The sequence below is a fragment of the Panthera tigris genome, chromosome B3 (genome assembly GCF_018350195.1).
Source record: "Panthera tigris isolate Pti1 chromosome B3, P.tigris_Pti1_mat1.1, whole genome shotgun sequence".
Taxonomy (NCBI): Eukaryota; Metazoa; Chordata; class Mammalia; order Carnivora; family Felidae; genus Panthera; species Panthera tigris.
The window spans coordinates 111,494,130-111,509,453 of NC_056665.1; the positions used below are offsets into that span (position 1 = coordinate 111,494,130).

The 15,324-nt window shown below is 44.1% G+C and overlaps 1 long non-coding RNA gene across 3 annotated transcripts; it reads right to left on the bottom strand.

Moving 5' to 3' along the window:
- Nucleotides 1-313: 313 nt before the first annotated feature.
- On the bottom strand, nucleotides 314-13,496 carry LOC122239278. 3 transcript variants are annotated; one of them, XR_006218227.1, is made up of 5 exons: nucleotides 13,379-13,496; nucleotides 5,329-5,472; nucleotides 4,712-4,827; nucleotides 3,481-3,589; nucleotides 314-830 (listed from the first exon to the last, which is right to left on the bottom strand). It is a non-coding gene; the product is annotated as an uncharacterized LOC122239278 (long non-coding RNA). The 3 variants fall into 3 exon arrangements; XR_006218226.1 differs by lacking the exon at nucleotides 13,379-13,496 and adding an exon at nucleotides 5,915-5,983; XR_006218228.1 differs by lacking the exon at nucleotides 5,329-5,472.
- Between the last annotated feature and the right edge of the window lie 1,828 nt (nucleotides 13,497-15,324).

Genomic DNA, 15,324 nt, shown 5'->3' on the forward strand with positions numbered 1-15,324 from the left:
TTCTTCTAACCTTCAACCATGTTTTCTGTGCATTTTTAAATACTATTTGCTGATCAAGGAATCCATTCTAGTTTGTGACCATATTCTTTTCCACATCTGTTTCAGCCATTTTTACCATAGAAGGAAGAACACAGAAAAAATATGCATGATCTTTTGCTTCTTCTAAGAAACCCTTAAAGACGCTTCTTAATTGTTGTACACTGACATTTAAAAAAAATAGTGGATTGGGCATCACCCAACCTAAAATAATGCCAACGCTATTTTAGAAGTTTGTGTCTTCATTCTGAATGCTTACTTTTTGGACATTCTGCTACTCATGGTGACTTCCTACTCACATGCAGCCTAACATTTGAGGCAGATTAATGACAGTGGATGTAAACATGTATTTCAAAGAATCATCGTTTCCATGTTTTTCATTTGGCTGACGTCTCGTCAGAAGTGATCAGATCACCACTACTGCACCTCGCAGCATGGCTGACCCAGAGCCCATTTACGTGCTGGGCTCATGGTCAGCTGGGCCATTTCCACATTGTCTGTCCGCATAAATCTTCCAACTGCTATTTCTTGGCAGGAAACTTTTAAAGCCAAGTGTTCATTTTCTGAGAGTTAGTTTAGTTAAAATCGGGTACTATATTCCATCAATGTCCCAACAGGGCATATTTCACACTACACTGAAGTGAAAGATGCCACGTGTAGAGCCCCAATTTATGTCAGCACAAGGTCCATAGGTGACAACCGTGTACACCTTGGCGAATTGTTTATAAAATTCACAGCAGCATGCTACAGTTCTGCTTCCAAAGCAGAGGTGGGTATATGTAGAATGGATCTGCCTGGACATAGGAGGAGAAGGGCAAGTGATGGTCACTTGGGATGGTTGAAGCCGATGGGGAAAACATCCTCATCACAGACTCGCCTTCCTGACCCCCGGTATAACCCTTCAGTTTGGCCCTGGGAGATCTGGCTTTGTAGATAGGAGCTCATTTCTTGCCTGTCCAGGTATAATATGGATGTAACCCACATCTGTCTTGTCCTCTCTTTGGCAAACACTCCTATCTCCCCACACACGCTCTTAAACTCTTCCACAGTTCAATACTCTTTTCTTGTAAACAAGACTTGGAGAGAATATTTTTTTTCTTTTGCCCAAAAGCAGATTCAACCTACTCCATCGAGGTGGTAGAGGGCTTTCCCCCTCTCTACAAAAGCAATAAAGCTGACTTTGCTGTCGTTAAGTTTTATAAGGTAGTGCTGACCCTATCACGGACTGTTCTCCTCCAGACTGCTTTACTCATTAACCACAGCTGAGTGTTAACCTTTCCAGACATAAATAATACAGCAGCACCTTGGCCTGAATGGAAGAGGGAATGGCTAAGCCTTTAATTTGTCTTTTTCCCTTGGATACTCGCAAACTTCTTTTTCTTCTTGTGTTTGACAAAATGTCAAAACCGTATTTCTCTTTGTGTTAAGAGATTCTTCATCCAGCCCTGAACCTGTGCTCTCTGCCATTTAACTTTGCAACATGTGTGGTGGGTGACTCAGCCTTGTGACGTGCTTTGGCCAGAGAGATATTAGCAGACACGACCAACAGGCTGCAAATGGGTGTGGGCACTGGAGCTTGCTCCCCTGTGCCTCCACAATCACCAGGAGAATGACAAGCTGTGCTAGCCCACAGGTCCCAGGATGAGGCTGAGGTTCTTATGGAACAGAGTACTTCAGTCACTCCAGTTACCACAAACTCATCCAGATTAGCTGACAACTGCTGAGTCTCAGACAGGGAAGTCCAGCCAAGATCAGTGAGTGAAGCCACCTCGCTGACCCCAAGTTGATTCCAGAAGTGAGAGCATAAACACTGGTGAATGCGCCTGGGATTCCGTGGTTCTTGGGTCTGCCCTTCTGTCTAAAGCCTGCCCCACCCCTGCACTCTGGACCCAGGCAAGCCCTCTTGTCAGGGACCCCTCTCTAATCATCACCCTGACTCCTACTTCCTGAGCCCCTTCTTCCTTATTGGCTCTTTTCTCATCAGCACTGGAATCATCTCATCTCTCCTATCATTTGCTCCTTGTGTCTTATCACCCTCCTCCACTTACCACCTCATCTGCCCTTCCCTTTACAGGTAGAATATTGAAGGAGAAAGTTAGCCCTGCCCCCAGGTTCCACTTCCCACCATCCATTCACTCTGCAATTGCTCTCCTGTCACATTACCAAAACTGCTCCCGCCCAGGCCACTGGAGATCTGCTAGTTACGGAATCATGGACACTTGCCCTCCTTCACCCTTTTTCTCCCTTCTCTCTCCCCCTTCTCCTCTTACCCCTTCACATATTCACTCTGGCATCATATTTTCCTGGTCTCCTACTTCTCTGCTGATCCTCCGGTTGCCTCATGATCCTTAGGCTGGTTCCCTCAGGGTCTGTCCTCAGATCCTCCTCTTTACTCTCTACCTGGGATAATCTCATCCCATTCCCATTGTCTCTGTTACCAACCATAGGCTGGGGGCTCCCACATTTCTAAGTCCTGCCAGTTCCCTGTACCACGCTTGAGAAATGTATGTGTAAGAGTCTGTTGGAGAGCCCAGAGACAAATGTGAGATCTCTACAATTTAACGCAGTGGTGTCCCCTTTAGACTCCCTCTTTCCCCAGTGTCTGCCATGTAAGTGAACACTACATCTCTCCCAGCCAGTAACACAAGCTTTATTTAGCCTTAGCTTCTCTCCTGCTTCCTTTTCCCACATTCAACTCATTCTCAAGTCCTGCTAATTCTACCCTCCTAACACATCGTCAGTTGTTCACTGCTCTCTATCTCAACGTCAGCTACCTTAGCTCAAGCCACTTTTATCCTTTGACCTGATTGCCTTTCCAGGCTCCTAACTTGCCTCCCATCCTCACCTTTCCCGGCTCTAAGCCATTTCCCATACTGCTACTAACACCATCCTCCTAAAATGAAAATTTGATCACCTCATTCCTCTGCTTAGAAGCTTTCAATGATTTTCCACTGCTGGGAATCACCAAAGTCTCTTTGTGGTCTGGATCCTTGCTCACCTCTCCAGTGTAACCTCTTGACATTCCCTTCCTAAAACTAGTGGAAGCCATAAAGAGCTACTTGCAGGGGCACCTGGGTAAACTCAGTTGGTTAAGTGTCCAACTCTTGATTTTGGCTCAGGTCATGATCTCACGTTCATGGGACTGAGCCCCACATCAGGCTCTGCACTGACAGCACAGAACCTGCTTGGGATTCTCTCTCTCCTCTCTCTGCCCCTCTCTCGCTTGAGCTCTCTCTCAAAATAAATACATAAACATTAAAAGAAAAGAACTACTTGAAGTTGCTCAAGGACACCCTGTTTTCTCCCTCTTGCAGCTTTTGTACCTCCAGCTCTGCCTGCTTGGAATAACCCACAGCACAGACTTGCACTGGCAGGTCAGGTATGAAGCATCCCTGTATCCCCCACATGTATTGGCACATCACCCCCACCCAGTCTACTACTTACAGTCTCCCCTCTCACTCAGTGGCCTCCTTCCTTGTCCATCAACCGTGTGCAAGTCCTGGAAGCAGGGATTGTGTCTTGTTCATCCCTGCATCCTCAGAATCCACCACATCTGGGAACATAGTAGGTGGTCAATTGACGTCGGTTGACTGATTTGACTGAGAAAATAAATTACTTAATTAATATGCACATGAACCACAGACCTCTCAACTGAACGCTTTTCTACCTTGTAAACTGTAAAGGGAAGACCTTTTGATTCCTCAAAGATTTCCTCTTCTCACCTATCATCTACAAATGGGTTCAGTCCTTATTCTATTGGTGGTATCTTTAGGTCCTATAAAAATGTCTACAATTCTTTTATGAGCTATCTCAGAGCAATACACTTCTTAAGCTTCCCTTGTCTCTAATGGTTGCCATATGGGGACGTGATACACTAATGTTTGCTTCAATAAGCTGAAGTTATTGTTAAAACAAACTGAACCGCCTTCAGCTCACCTCCCATTCTAAAGGGCCCACTAAAATTGATTCTGTGAAATAGGCTTTTAAAAAATATCCTCCTTAAGGACAAAATATAAACAGGGGAGGGCTGTTAGCTCAGAAAACACAAGCCTATTTGGAGACCACGTTTGTTTCACTTGACCACACAGGAGGTGATAACATCACTGTCATAAAGCGGTCTAAACCTGTTTTCATCCACACTAATGGACCCAGAGTTCTCAAAGATTCTGAGAACAAAATGATGCCAGATTCAGCTTTGAATGACTTGGGGAGTGACCCAGCTATGACATGCCCACAATTCATGTGTCTGTGTGATGATGGGGACAGTGCACACAAGGACTATAGTACAAAATTTCTTGTTCATTTGTACCATAAGTTCTCCATACTGATAAACCAGAGTACCACAATTCTGTATCTAAAAGCTTTTCTTAGGATGGCATGAAACCTATGGATTATGCCAATTTATACACAAACACACACATATATTTTATAATATTTGTCATGTAAGCCTTCTGTTTACTATCTTCTAAGACTAAGAACAGTAAATAGCTCCAGACTGACTATTTTCTTGCAATATGACCCATTTGGAGTCATATTGTGAATTGAGGGTTCTAGAATCACCATCAGGAAAGCACTTCAAGACTGGAACTCAGCTTCAATACGGAGAAGAGAGTTTTGACTCTCTAGCTCCTGTTGGTAGAAAGCCTTGGCAGTGGTCATTTGGCTGTGTAGTTACCTTGAACTCTGATTGCTTGTGTCCACTTCCAGGGTGAAATGTATCCTCAGAGGCCTGAAAACATACCCCAGACAGGGAACACAGATGGACGGGCCAAGGAAATGCATCAAATAGACCTGGAAAGGCAGTGGAGGTTCGGAGCGAACACAGCCCCAGGCAAGGTACTGGGAGAACCCAGTATATTATAAACATATAATATAATGTTATCATGATCTATGCCAGACCTTTTGTTTTTGGACTGAGGAAGTAGAGTTCAGTGTCTGCAAAGTTCTGAATGAATGTTTTCTCTCCAGCCATAAAAGTCGTAGGAATGGAGAGAATGACCTCCAACCACTTCAGAAGGTAGTGGAGTGTCCAAACTCTCATGACTATATACTCCTATCAGTTAAAAAAATGTATATTTATTTATTAATAGATTGCAAGCATGTACTACCATACTAACATAATGTGCACATGATAAAGCATATACAAAAAAAAAAAAAGGAAACTAAGCAATGTCTGAGATAAACGTACAGGGCTTCTAACACTTTCTTCCCACGTGATACGAGATTGCCGTTCATGCCTCCTGTTGTGATGAGGGCCATCTCTGCTAATGGTGAAGAGCTTTAGCTACTCACATGCCAGCCCACAGAGAACAAAAGGAAGATCAAATGAGTGAGAAGTTGGAGAATTCTTCAGAGAGGGGATTATACGTGGAGATGTGGACTTCCATTTCTGGAGATGTACTGGACCAGAAATCCTGATAACCTTTCCACTCCAAACTAAACAAGCAAACAACAATTTTTTAAATTGAATAATTTAAATAATTATTTATGAATAATATGTTTTAAAAATTCAGAACCCTTGGGGCAGTGGAGAAAGACTCAGGATATAAAAATAAAGTGGCCATGGAAGACAGCAACTGTCCTTAAGGGTTTCTCGGACCCCTTCATCTATTTCAGTGCCTTGGGTTTCATGGCCATGCTGTGGGAGACGGGCAGTTGGAATGGCAGGGGTTCCCCACACACTACTCCCTCAGTGGAAGGAAAGAAAATTCTGCTTCACAAGGACACAAACGAGGAAACTTGTCTGAGCCTGCCTTGGCCCTTGGAAAAAGAAAAATCTCTCCCAAATAAGTATCCCAACCACAGAACTGTTTCCAGGCAGGTCTGGGGCTTGAATTTGCACTATCTCTGTATACGAAAAAGCATGGAGATTAATTACCAGGAAATTAGTTCAGCCCAATGTTGAAAGCACCCTGGCAGATGGCAGCAGCACAAATGCAAATTCTTTCTGGAAGAACAGAACTGTGTCAGTCCCAGTCTCCTGGGGTTCCCACTGATACAGGCCTGAGAAATGGGCATGCAGAGGAGAGAGAAGGTCAACCAGAGAGTCAAGCAGAGTTTCCCAAAAGAGATGGTATAGAAAATAGGAAGAAGCAGTATTAGAAGAGTAGAGGCTGAGGACTTTCCAGGTTGGAATCACAATAAATCCCAAGCAGGATAACAAAGAAAAAAATCCACACTTTGACACACTTTTGTAAAATTGCCTTCACCCCGAAGGCAAAGAACAGATCTTAAAAACAGCCAGAGAGGGAACTTGGATCATAGGAACGGCAACTGACAGCCACAAGCCTCTCCAACAGCAACACAGAAGCCAAAAGTAGAGGAAACCCAGCTCCAAAAGGCTGAGAATCAAAAATGGTATACCCTGTGAACATGTCTTTCACGACAATACAGAGAAAGAAAAAACATTTTTCAGACAGATGTCAAGAGAATTCGCCACCATGAGAACCTTCCTTCAATAACCTCTAACCTTTGAGCGATCCCTCTCATTCTGAGAACAGTTCTCACAGTGCGGATCCAGACTGGCAGGAGTCGTTTCTACAGGAGAAGATGGTCGCCTCCCTTCTGTCCCTCTCGCACTTCCTGTCTCAGTCCCCTGTGCCCAGAGCTACCTGAAAGGGCTGGGTGTATTTCTTCTCTCCCTTCTCTTACCACATTGTTGACATGACATTAAGGAGCCCCCTGAAGGATTGTTCTTTTCCTTTCCTGAATGGGCTGTCTGCACCAGATGTTAGAAATCACATTCCATCCAGAAATCTCCGAAAAGAGGCCCTTTCTGGGCTCCCCACAAGGCAAGGCCAGAAAGGCTTACGGGGTTCACACAAGAAAGAGAAGGCTAACAAGCTTTGTTTTCCAGTTGGCCTGATATTCATCCCCATCAGCAGTGGTTCAGTGTGCTCATCACCAACCTGTCTGGGTGACGCTAACAGCACCGTCAGGTGAAGTGAGAGGGGCACAGTGAAGAAAACACCAGGAGGCATAATTAGAACGAAGCGCTAATAACTCTGCCCATCAAAAAGCCCCTTTCCTTGTGACTCTGGGCGCAGTTCATTAAGCAGCGCTGCCAGCTGGAAAGGAGCAGGCAAACATGGGCCAGGGTGAGCCTGTCCTTGTCCTCGAGGCTGAGAGCACCTCCTTGCAGCCCAGCTGCCTAGAGAGCTCGTGGACACAACGTGCAGCTCGAAGCGACTCATGATGTCGGAGCTTGGGACCAGTCCTTAGCACCCCACCATGGGGTGACTCTTCTGAAGTGAATTCGCTCCAGGATGGAGCCCTGCAGGGCAGCAGTAGCCTGCAGAGGTAAGATCGGCTTTTCTCAGGGAGCCTGAGCATCCAGTACGGCAACACACATCACAGGACAGAGGTTCATGCATAAAAGGTTCAGGCAAACTACAAGTGTCTGACTAATTTTATGATTTCCAAATAACACAGCCATTCTGCCGTCCTTCACAGGGAAGAAAAACTCTGGCATGATTCCTGCCTCATTTGCTTCTTGGAACAAACTTGCTAAAACGGAGATTATTGGCATTCTTACTTTACAGATGGAAGGTGCTGAAGGGGACAGTGAAGGGGTCAATGCCCTGTGGCTGGTAAGCTCAGAGCCCTAGTCCTTTCTATGCAAAGACAGAGCTTAGTCCCACAAAGATGGTAGCTCCTAGCCTGAGAGGTTATGCAAGTACATAAAAAAAATCCTATTAGTATTTATGGAGCTCTTCCTTTGTGCTAGGAACACACACAGGGTTTTACATGTGTTAATTCTTTTAATCCTCACAGCCTCCTAGGAAGTAAGCACTATTTTTATTCCTATTTTACAAAATCGGAAAACTAAGGCCCTGAGATGTTAAGTTTCTTGCCCAAGGTCATAGAGCTAGTTACCCCTCCAGAGCCTTTGTTCTTAATCCCTCTTGTGAGTATCACATTCTTTCATCCCTCCTTCCTCTTTCCTCCAGCTCTCTTCTTCCTCTTCTGTCCCTAAATAAGGTGCTGGTAGGTACTGAAATGATAAACCAATATAAAGAAAATTTTCAGGGAGCCCGGGTGGCTCAGTAGGTTCAGCGTCCAACTCTTGATTTCAGCTCAGTCATGATCACATGGTTCATGAGATTGAGCCCTGTATCGAGTCTGCTTGGGATTCTCTCTCTCTCTCTTTCTCTCTTTGCCCCTCTCCTGCTTGTGCGCACATGCTCTGTTTCTTTTTCTCTCTCAAAAAAGGAAAGGTTTGTTCATTGTTTTTTCTTTCATCACCAGTGCTGTCACCTACTAAGTTCTCAACCTGGATGGCATCTTTGGCCATTTTTTTCTGAGGAGGGAAGGATCAGCATTAAGTGACTTAAACTCAGTCACTCTTGAAGGCACCACAAGCATGAGACCTAACAGGTACTTTGTGACTGTGAATGAAAAGAAGCCTGACTGGCCAGGACTTAACCCAGGTCTTGGCAGTGTTAGCCGGGGCTGGAACTAATGATCCACAACTCCATCTCTGTGACTTAACCCGGGGCTGGCATCCACAATACACCCAGGTGCAGAGCCCCCGCTGGCTGCCCGCAGCCTGGACCAGGTTCTGTCCTGGCAAGGCTAGCAGAGCAAGCCTGCTTGTGCTCTCCTCACCGCACCTCCCCAAAAAGCAGGTGTACAAGTTGGCTGGCCATCAGAGGAGGTGACTGCCCCCCTGGTGTCACATGTAAGGTTTATTAAACTGCAGAGCATCAGAACTTCATTTGTGACTGGCCAATCCTCAGCAGCCTGCCTTTGTCATCCGTTGTCACTGACTGTGTTTCACTGTCACAGCTTTATTAGGATGCGGCGACACCTTGCCATTGCTCCTTTGTTTGGGCCCATTGACTGGACCATATGTCTGAGGAGTCTCTGCCAATAGATCTATCGTATATTAATTGGCTCTGCTTTGGAATCTGCAAACGTTGCCAGGCTAGTCACGGGTAGAAAAGGTGTCTTCAGGGGCAAAGATATAGAGGAATGGATAGGCCCAAGTTTTTTGGCCCTGAAATTTATATAATTGTGAGGACCCTCTTTAAGAAAAAGAACACATTATGAATATGAAATTTTGGGGCCCTTGCAAGGCCCTTGGAGGGACCTATGTGAGTGGGATGGGTGTGCTGATAATTAAACTTCATTAGCTTCACGGTAAGAGTATCTCTTGTGTCAGGTGATCCACAGATGGATGGAAGCAAGCCTGCCACATCTGTGGTTGCCATTGGGGTAGACCTCTGCCGTGGCTTGCTTGAGGGTCTATCTATGGAAATCAGTCTTCCTGTTTAGCACTTAGCAAAGGAGGAGAACGCAGGAGAAAGAAAAAGATTCAGTTCCCAACACAACTTCACGAAAGAAGAAAGTCAATTGTTCCACCTAACAGAGCATAAGCCACAGAGAGAGTAGAGAAAACAGAAGTGCCCAGAGAGTGAAACAATCTCTCTCTGGGCCCCTAAAACTCATCAAGAAATGAATCAACACTATTTTGGAAGGAGGAAGAGAGGCTGAAGTAAAGAACTAAAATATTGTTCACTCATCCCACTAACGAGTCTTACTGTTGTCAGTAGGTAGAGTCATCTCTATGTTGGCTATTTGCTATTTGTTCCCCATCTGCTGCCCCCTTATATTGCTTTCATTCACTGTCTGCTCATCTCTACTTTGCTGTTAGCCCAAAAAGCTACCAGTATGGGTTGCATCGCCCAGGCTCCCTGGCCCTCTGGCCTACAGTTGGTTGGTCTTGGCCATTGGGAAGCACCAGCAGGAGACCAGAGGTGAGAGGACAGAGAGACTGGGGTATTTCTTTCCTGTTTCTCCCTGCTTCAGTGTCATAGTTCTGGCAGGGGCTGAGCCATTATGCCTCCGTGATTACAGTTCTCATGGGCTCTGGTCACAGGCCTAGAGGCAACAACGACTTCCCACTGTTAGTGTCTAGGTGCCTCAACATACAAAGGACTGTCAGCTTGTCCAACTGAGGCCTCTTATGACTTTCTTTCATAGAATGAGAAGGAGGAGGAAAGAAAGAGGGATGCACAGAAACAGGGTAACAGGCAGAGAGTAAGATAAATAAAGAGAGAAACATACCTGAAATGATTAAATGAGAACTCTTTTTATTTGCTAAAGTCAGCTTGGCCATTCCCAGTCAGCATTTCTGAAGGATCTTTGAAATAGAACCTAATGTAAAATGTTGATGATTTGTAAAAGCTGCGGGGATTCTTATGTGGAAATAAAGGGGAAGAAGATCACACTTGGTCTTGAAAGGAGATCTGTTGTTTTGAAGTTGGAAGTTGCGCTAAGGGTGGCCTTTTGGCAGAAACATTTCTCTCAAGTCTTTAGAAAGTGATGAAGGGTAAATAATAAAGATTCCATCTTCCTTTGGCTGCTGGTGGGTCAGAACCGTTTGGGCTAGAAGAGCCTGCTGGAGAGCTGAGATCTTAGCCACTGTAACCTCAATTAGTCACGGAGCTTGAACAAATTCCTAAACTCCAGTGACTCCATTTCCTTTCCTGTGAGATGGGATTGATGATGCCTATTACTTCCCCAGTGATGCTTCATGAATGGAAGCTCGCATAAATATCACACTGTACAAGTGCAAAGAGGACTAGTTCTTTTAGTAAACTGATGATACTTGGTCCAAAAACAGAGATTATTTTAAGTGTTACAACCATACAGGTTTTCCATGTTGGAGATTATAGCAATGAGAGTCCTAGCAAGAAACAAAATACAATGAGGACACTCATTGAACAAAAAGCCTTCTTACAAAGTTGTGGTCAGGGGAACAGCAAGGCATGTTGAAACACCCAGAGACTACAAAGAGTGGGAAGCCATTACTACCTCTAGGCTTCTGACCAGAACCCAGTGAGAGCTAAAGCCATGGAGGTAGGGTCACTCAGGGTCACTTTCAATAAGAAACTCAGCCCTACTTCAAAAAAAGAGGGTAAGAGGTGAAAAATGCCACCATAAATCTCTTGGTTGTTTTCTCTTAAGTCTATTTTGGAAGTAAGTGAACGTATCTATTATAAATCAACTAACTTAACAGGTAAACATTGTTACTGACATCACAGAGTTTGTTAACTTTTATTCCAGAATAAATTGTCAAGGCTTCCTTAAATAACAAACATTTGGCTTATTGAAGAATATATACTCATTTAAAGGGGTTTCTGACTTGCCTTTTTTTTTTTTTTTTTGAAACTTAAACATGTCGATGGCTAGATAAACATACCTGAAAAGTAGCCTTGGCCCACAGCTTCCTTACTGACCAGTAGTTCTTCTCTTTGGTGGTGGGTTCATCTGCCCCCTGACCACTAACCCAATATCTATTCTCCACTTTATCTCTTAAGAAGGGAGGCCCAGTGACCCAACTGGAGTTCCAGGGTTGTTGATTCAGCTCAGAGGTTGGATAGAAGCTTGTGGTTCTTCTATATAGAAACTTTCTCTTGTCTGTTTCATAATCCCTCTCTCACTACACATGCCCATAGAGAAAGGCTCAATAACTTTGTCCAGGAACTTTCATGGAGGACAAAGCCCTTCACATTGGCCATAGGGTCCCTGAGGCCTGTCTGTGCACTGAGCTTTTTCCACAATGAGAAATAGATTCTCAAAAACTGCATCTAAAAATATAACTTGCTATTGATTATCTTCCTGCATCAGGGAAGGCCAAAAGACATCAAAATCTTACAACCAAGAGAAATCCAATGAGCAGATGCCCTTTGCTCTGGGCCATTAGTTTCTTTCACCCTGCTTAGGGATTCTGTAAATCACCAAAAACAAGGAGAGTAAACACAAGGCGAGGGTGAGGCTAACTATAGAAGGGCCACTCAACCCACCATACTCCTGATCTGTCAGTATCTTTACAACTCCATGCCTTGTGCAGGATGCCTGAGTGAAAATCTTTCCCCAGGCTAAAATTCTATACCTGCTAGGAAGTCAGATGATGAAAACAAATGGGAAAATAATTGAGCTGGGGCTGTATTTGAGCTGCAAAATTTCAGAGATGAGTTCCCTCAGCCTAACTTGATATGAAGAATACAACTTTATTACACAGCATCTATGACTCTGTATCTAAAAATTCTTTCAGAGCAAATTTATTTGTGGTTTGGACAATTTGAGAGTTTCAGGCCAAGGAGACACTAATGTCTTTAGCTGAGATTTGGAATGAACTGGAAGTCCAATGAAACACAGATACAGTCTTCATGAAGGGGTCTACATGAATCCTGCTGTCTCAGCTTCAGGACCTCCTACACTGGAACCTACCTTGACTATCCTTTTGGTTTCCCATTCTCTGCTATGGTTTGGCTTGTCTTCCCTCTGGCTCAGGCTACACTTGTCTGAACTTCCCTCCGGCCTTCCCAGTTCAGGTCATTCAGACTCCATGAAACTTGGAGATAGTTTAGGAACTGCCTTACTGCTGTCCTTCTCAGTGAACATAAAGCCAAGCCATCTGCTGCAAATGAGGGAATGGAAACTACAAACAGGGACAGGGTAGAGAAATTGAGGCAACTGATAAAGGATTAAATTAGTCATAAGAAAGTTACAGGTGCTAAGGGGTTGGCATCGCTCATGCATAAGGATGGCCCTACAATGGGCGTTCATAGGCACCACTAAACAGCAGACCTTGAGAAAGGGGTAGTTGAATTGGATTTTTTAAGTTGGGATTGTCAAGGTGCTGATTATCAGTGGAAAGATGACGCTCACTGGGCAGAGGAGAGGATTGGGAAGAGTGTTTGTGAAGTAACTACCAATGAAAAACATAATGGTCCAAAAAGAGGGATTGTCAGAAAGCACCAATGGACTAGAAGGCCCAGCAGAGTCAGAGAACTAGAAGTCTTGAGGGATGGAAAAATGTGTCTTGTGAGACTGGTAACATGTGAGAGAAATAGGAAGACAGCCAGGAGTGAAAATTCCAAATTTCAGGCAGCACGAAGGGAGAGGGAGGAGGTGGCTTGGTTTAGGGTGTGGCCATGGCAATTGGTGGACGAGGGGAGGGAGGGGTCTGGACTGGGGTGATCGGTGGCCAGTCCTTGTGGACCTTGAGGTCAATTAGCCTAATGGCAGGGACAGATCTTTCCAGAGAACATGGAGCTGGTAAATAGCAGTGACTAGAGCCCAGGCCTCTGGGCTCCCTTCTTTTGTGTGCCCTGCATTAATAAGCACTGCCCACCCTTCCTGCTAACATTGGCACCAGCTCACAGTGGAGAAAGCTGTAGGAAGCCCCACTTAGGTCTCAAATTCCAGGTGTCAGGATGGCAGCCCCTTCCCTGTTCAGGAAGACCCTGGGGTGCATCTCTCTCCATGAGGTTGAGAATCCTGACTCCTGATCCACCTTCTCATTCCGGATTAAGTCCTTAAAAGTACCTACCTAGAGGTTAGCCTGGAAAAAATGATGAAATGGACATTTTCTTTTTTTTTTTTTTAGATGAGGTTCTTTGTTCTTTTCTCCTGGTTAGATCTTGTCTCCTCCATGACCCTGTGTCTGAGCTAGAGATGTCACAAGTGCCAGTCCTCAAGCAACACAGAATCAGAATCTCAGCATTCTGCTTAGTTCCAAGTTAACATTCCTGGCATCCAATCAAAGTGCTCATTTTCTGGTGCATGTTCAAAAGTCAATACCACCATCAAAAACAGAATTTAAAAAATTGGGACAATGTTTTGTTTTGTTTTAACGGAATTCTCCTCTTAAAAATGAAAATCTAGCTACCAAGAAATGGCTACCAGCCAGGAGAAAGGGACACTGTGATCCTCTGTAAGTCACACTACCTCCCTGGGCTTTCTCATCTTGAAATATGTGAGGTCTCCTCCAGCTTTAAACATGTGAATAGACTTAAATTGTTAAATAGCTTTCATGGACCCCAAAAGAAAAAGAAAAAGTCTGGTTTAGTTGTCGTTGTCATTTTTTTTTTTAAGAGACGCTGAGAGAAATCCTGCACCAGTGTTGTTCCTATTCACCTCATCATTTCCTTTTCTTTCATTGCATCTCACATCTCGGCAGAGAGTTTATCTTTACTCTATTTCCAAAATCTCCCATATTATTCTCATGGTGTCTGTTTGACTCTATTCACTGTATTGAAGTTTGGAATACTGTTTTCTTGAAAGATAACACCCAAAGCCAAATTCTTATAAAAGACTGTCGCTTCGGTTTGAAGAACAGAAATGAGTTAGCAGTAAAGATAAGGCCCTCCCTTCACGTTAAGACCAAAGAATTCTGAAATCTTTAAGAAGCCCAATTATTAACTGCATACTTCACTGACGATGCCAAAATAGATACATTATACTTTACAGTAAAGAAATATCACCTTTAGCAAAAGGCAGGGACAAAAAGTCCATTTAATCATCACTTATACAAGAACTTGGAGTCCCAGCATGACTTATCCCTTATCGCTTCAAACATTACGTCATTTATTCCCAGCTCTGTTTAACTCCCTTGTGTTGGATGTCTTCCTTTACTGAAATTGATCTTTGTTAATACCAGGCATAATGTGTTCTTCATTTCTTAAAGGAAACCGATGGACTCTTGCCATGACAGGGGATAACTGGAAATCTATATACTCCGGACACCGATTCCCCATCAATACACTGAAATGTCTTTTCTTTAAAAATAACAGCCCTGCATGAATGTGATCACTTTCCCAAATTAGTGTAATTGATGCACCCTGAGACCTTAATGATTCAGAAAGTGCATACTCGAGGGATATTTAAATAGCTATTTTGTAGGGAGATAAAATATGGGCCAATTCACCGAACACGCATTCCTTCAGTTTAGGAAACACTCAGAGCTCGGCTGAGGGCTGGCCAATGTGTCAGGAGGGCTGCTGTTAAATGACAAAGAGGGCAAATGATTTTGTACTTGCATTATCTCATCCTTTTCTAGGCCTTCAGTGAAGGATGTGCAAGACTGTGCATTTGAGGACGTGACAATTATTACAGCAGGGATTATTAAAGCAACTATTACCAAAATGGAGATGAGACTCAGTTTTCTAGTCTGCAAATTTGGGATGATAATAATTTTTACTTCCTGGGGGTTGTTTGCTGATTTGAATCTAAATGAAGTGCCAAAGCATTATTGGGTCTGTAAAATAGCTCTGAGATTCCTTGGAACTTTTTCCTATGGCACCCTTTCTCTCTCCAGTGCAGTAGTGCTGTCTCCATGGAGGCTGTTCTGGAAATGCTGAATACATGAATACATGAATGCGTAAGCTCCTCCACCAACATCTTACAGGCATGCTCCCGCTGTAAGCCAGGAGGAATTGGCTGTGCTACTTCCGGCTAAAAGGTAGCAAGTATACCTCACTCATCATTTCTAAGCCC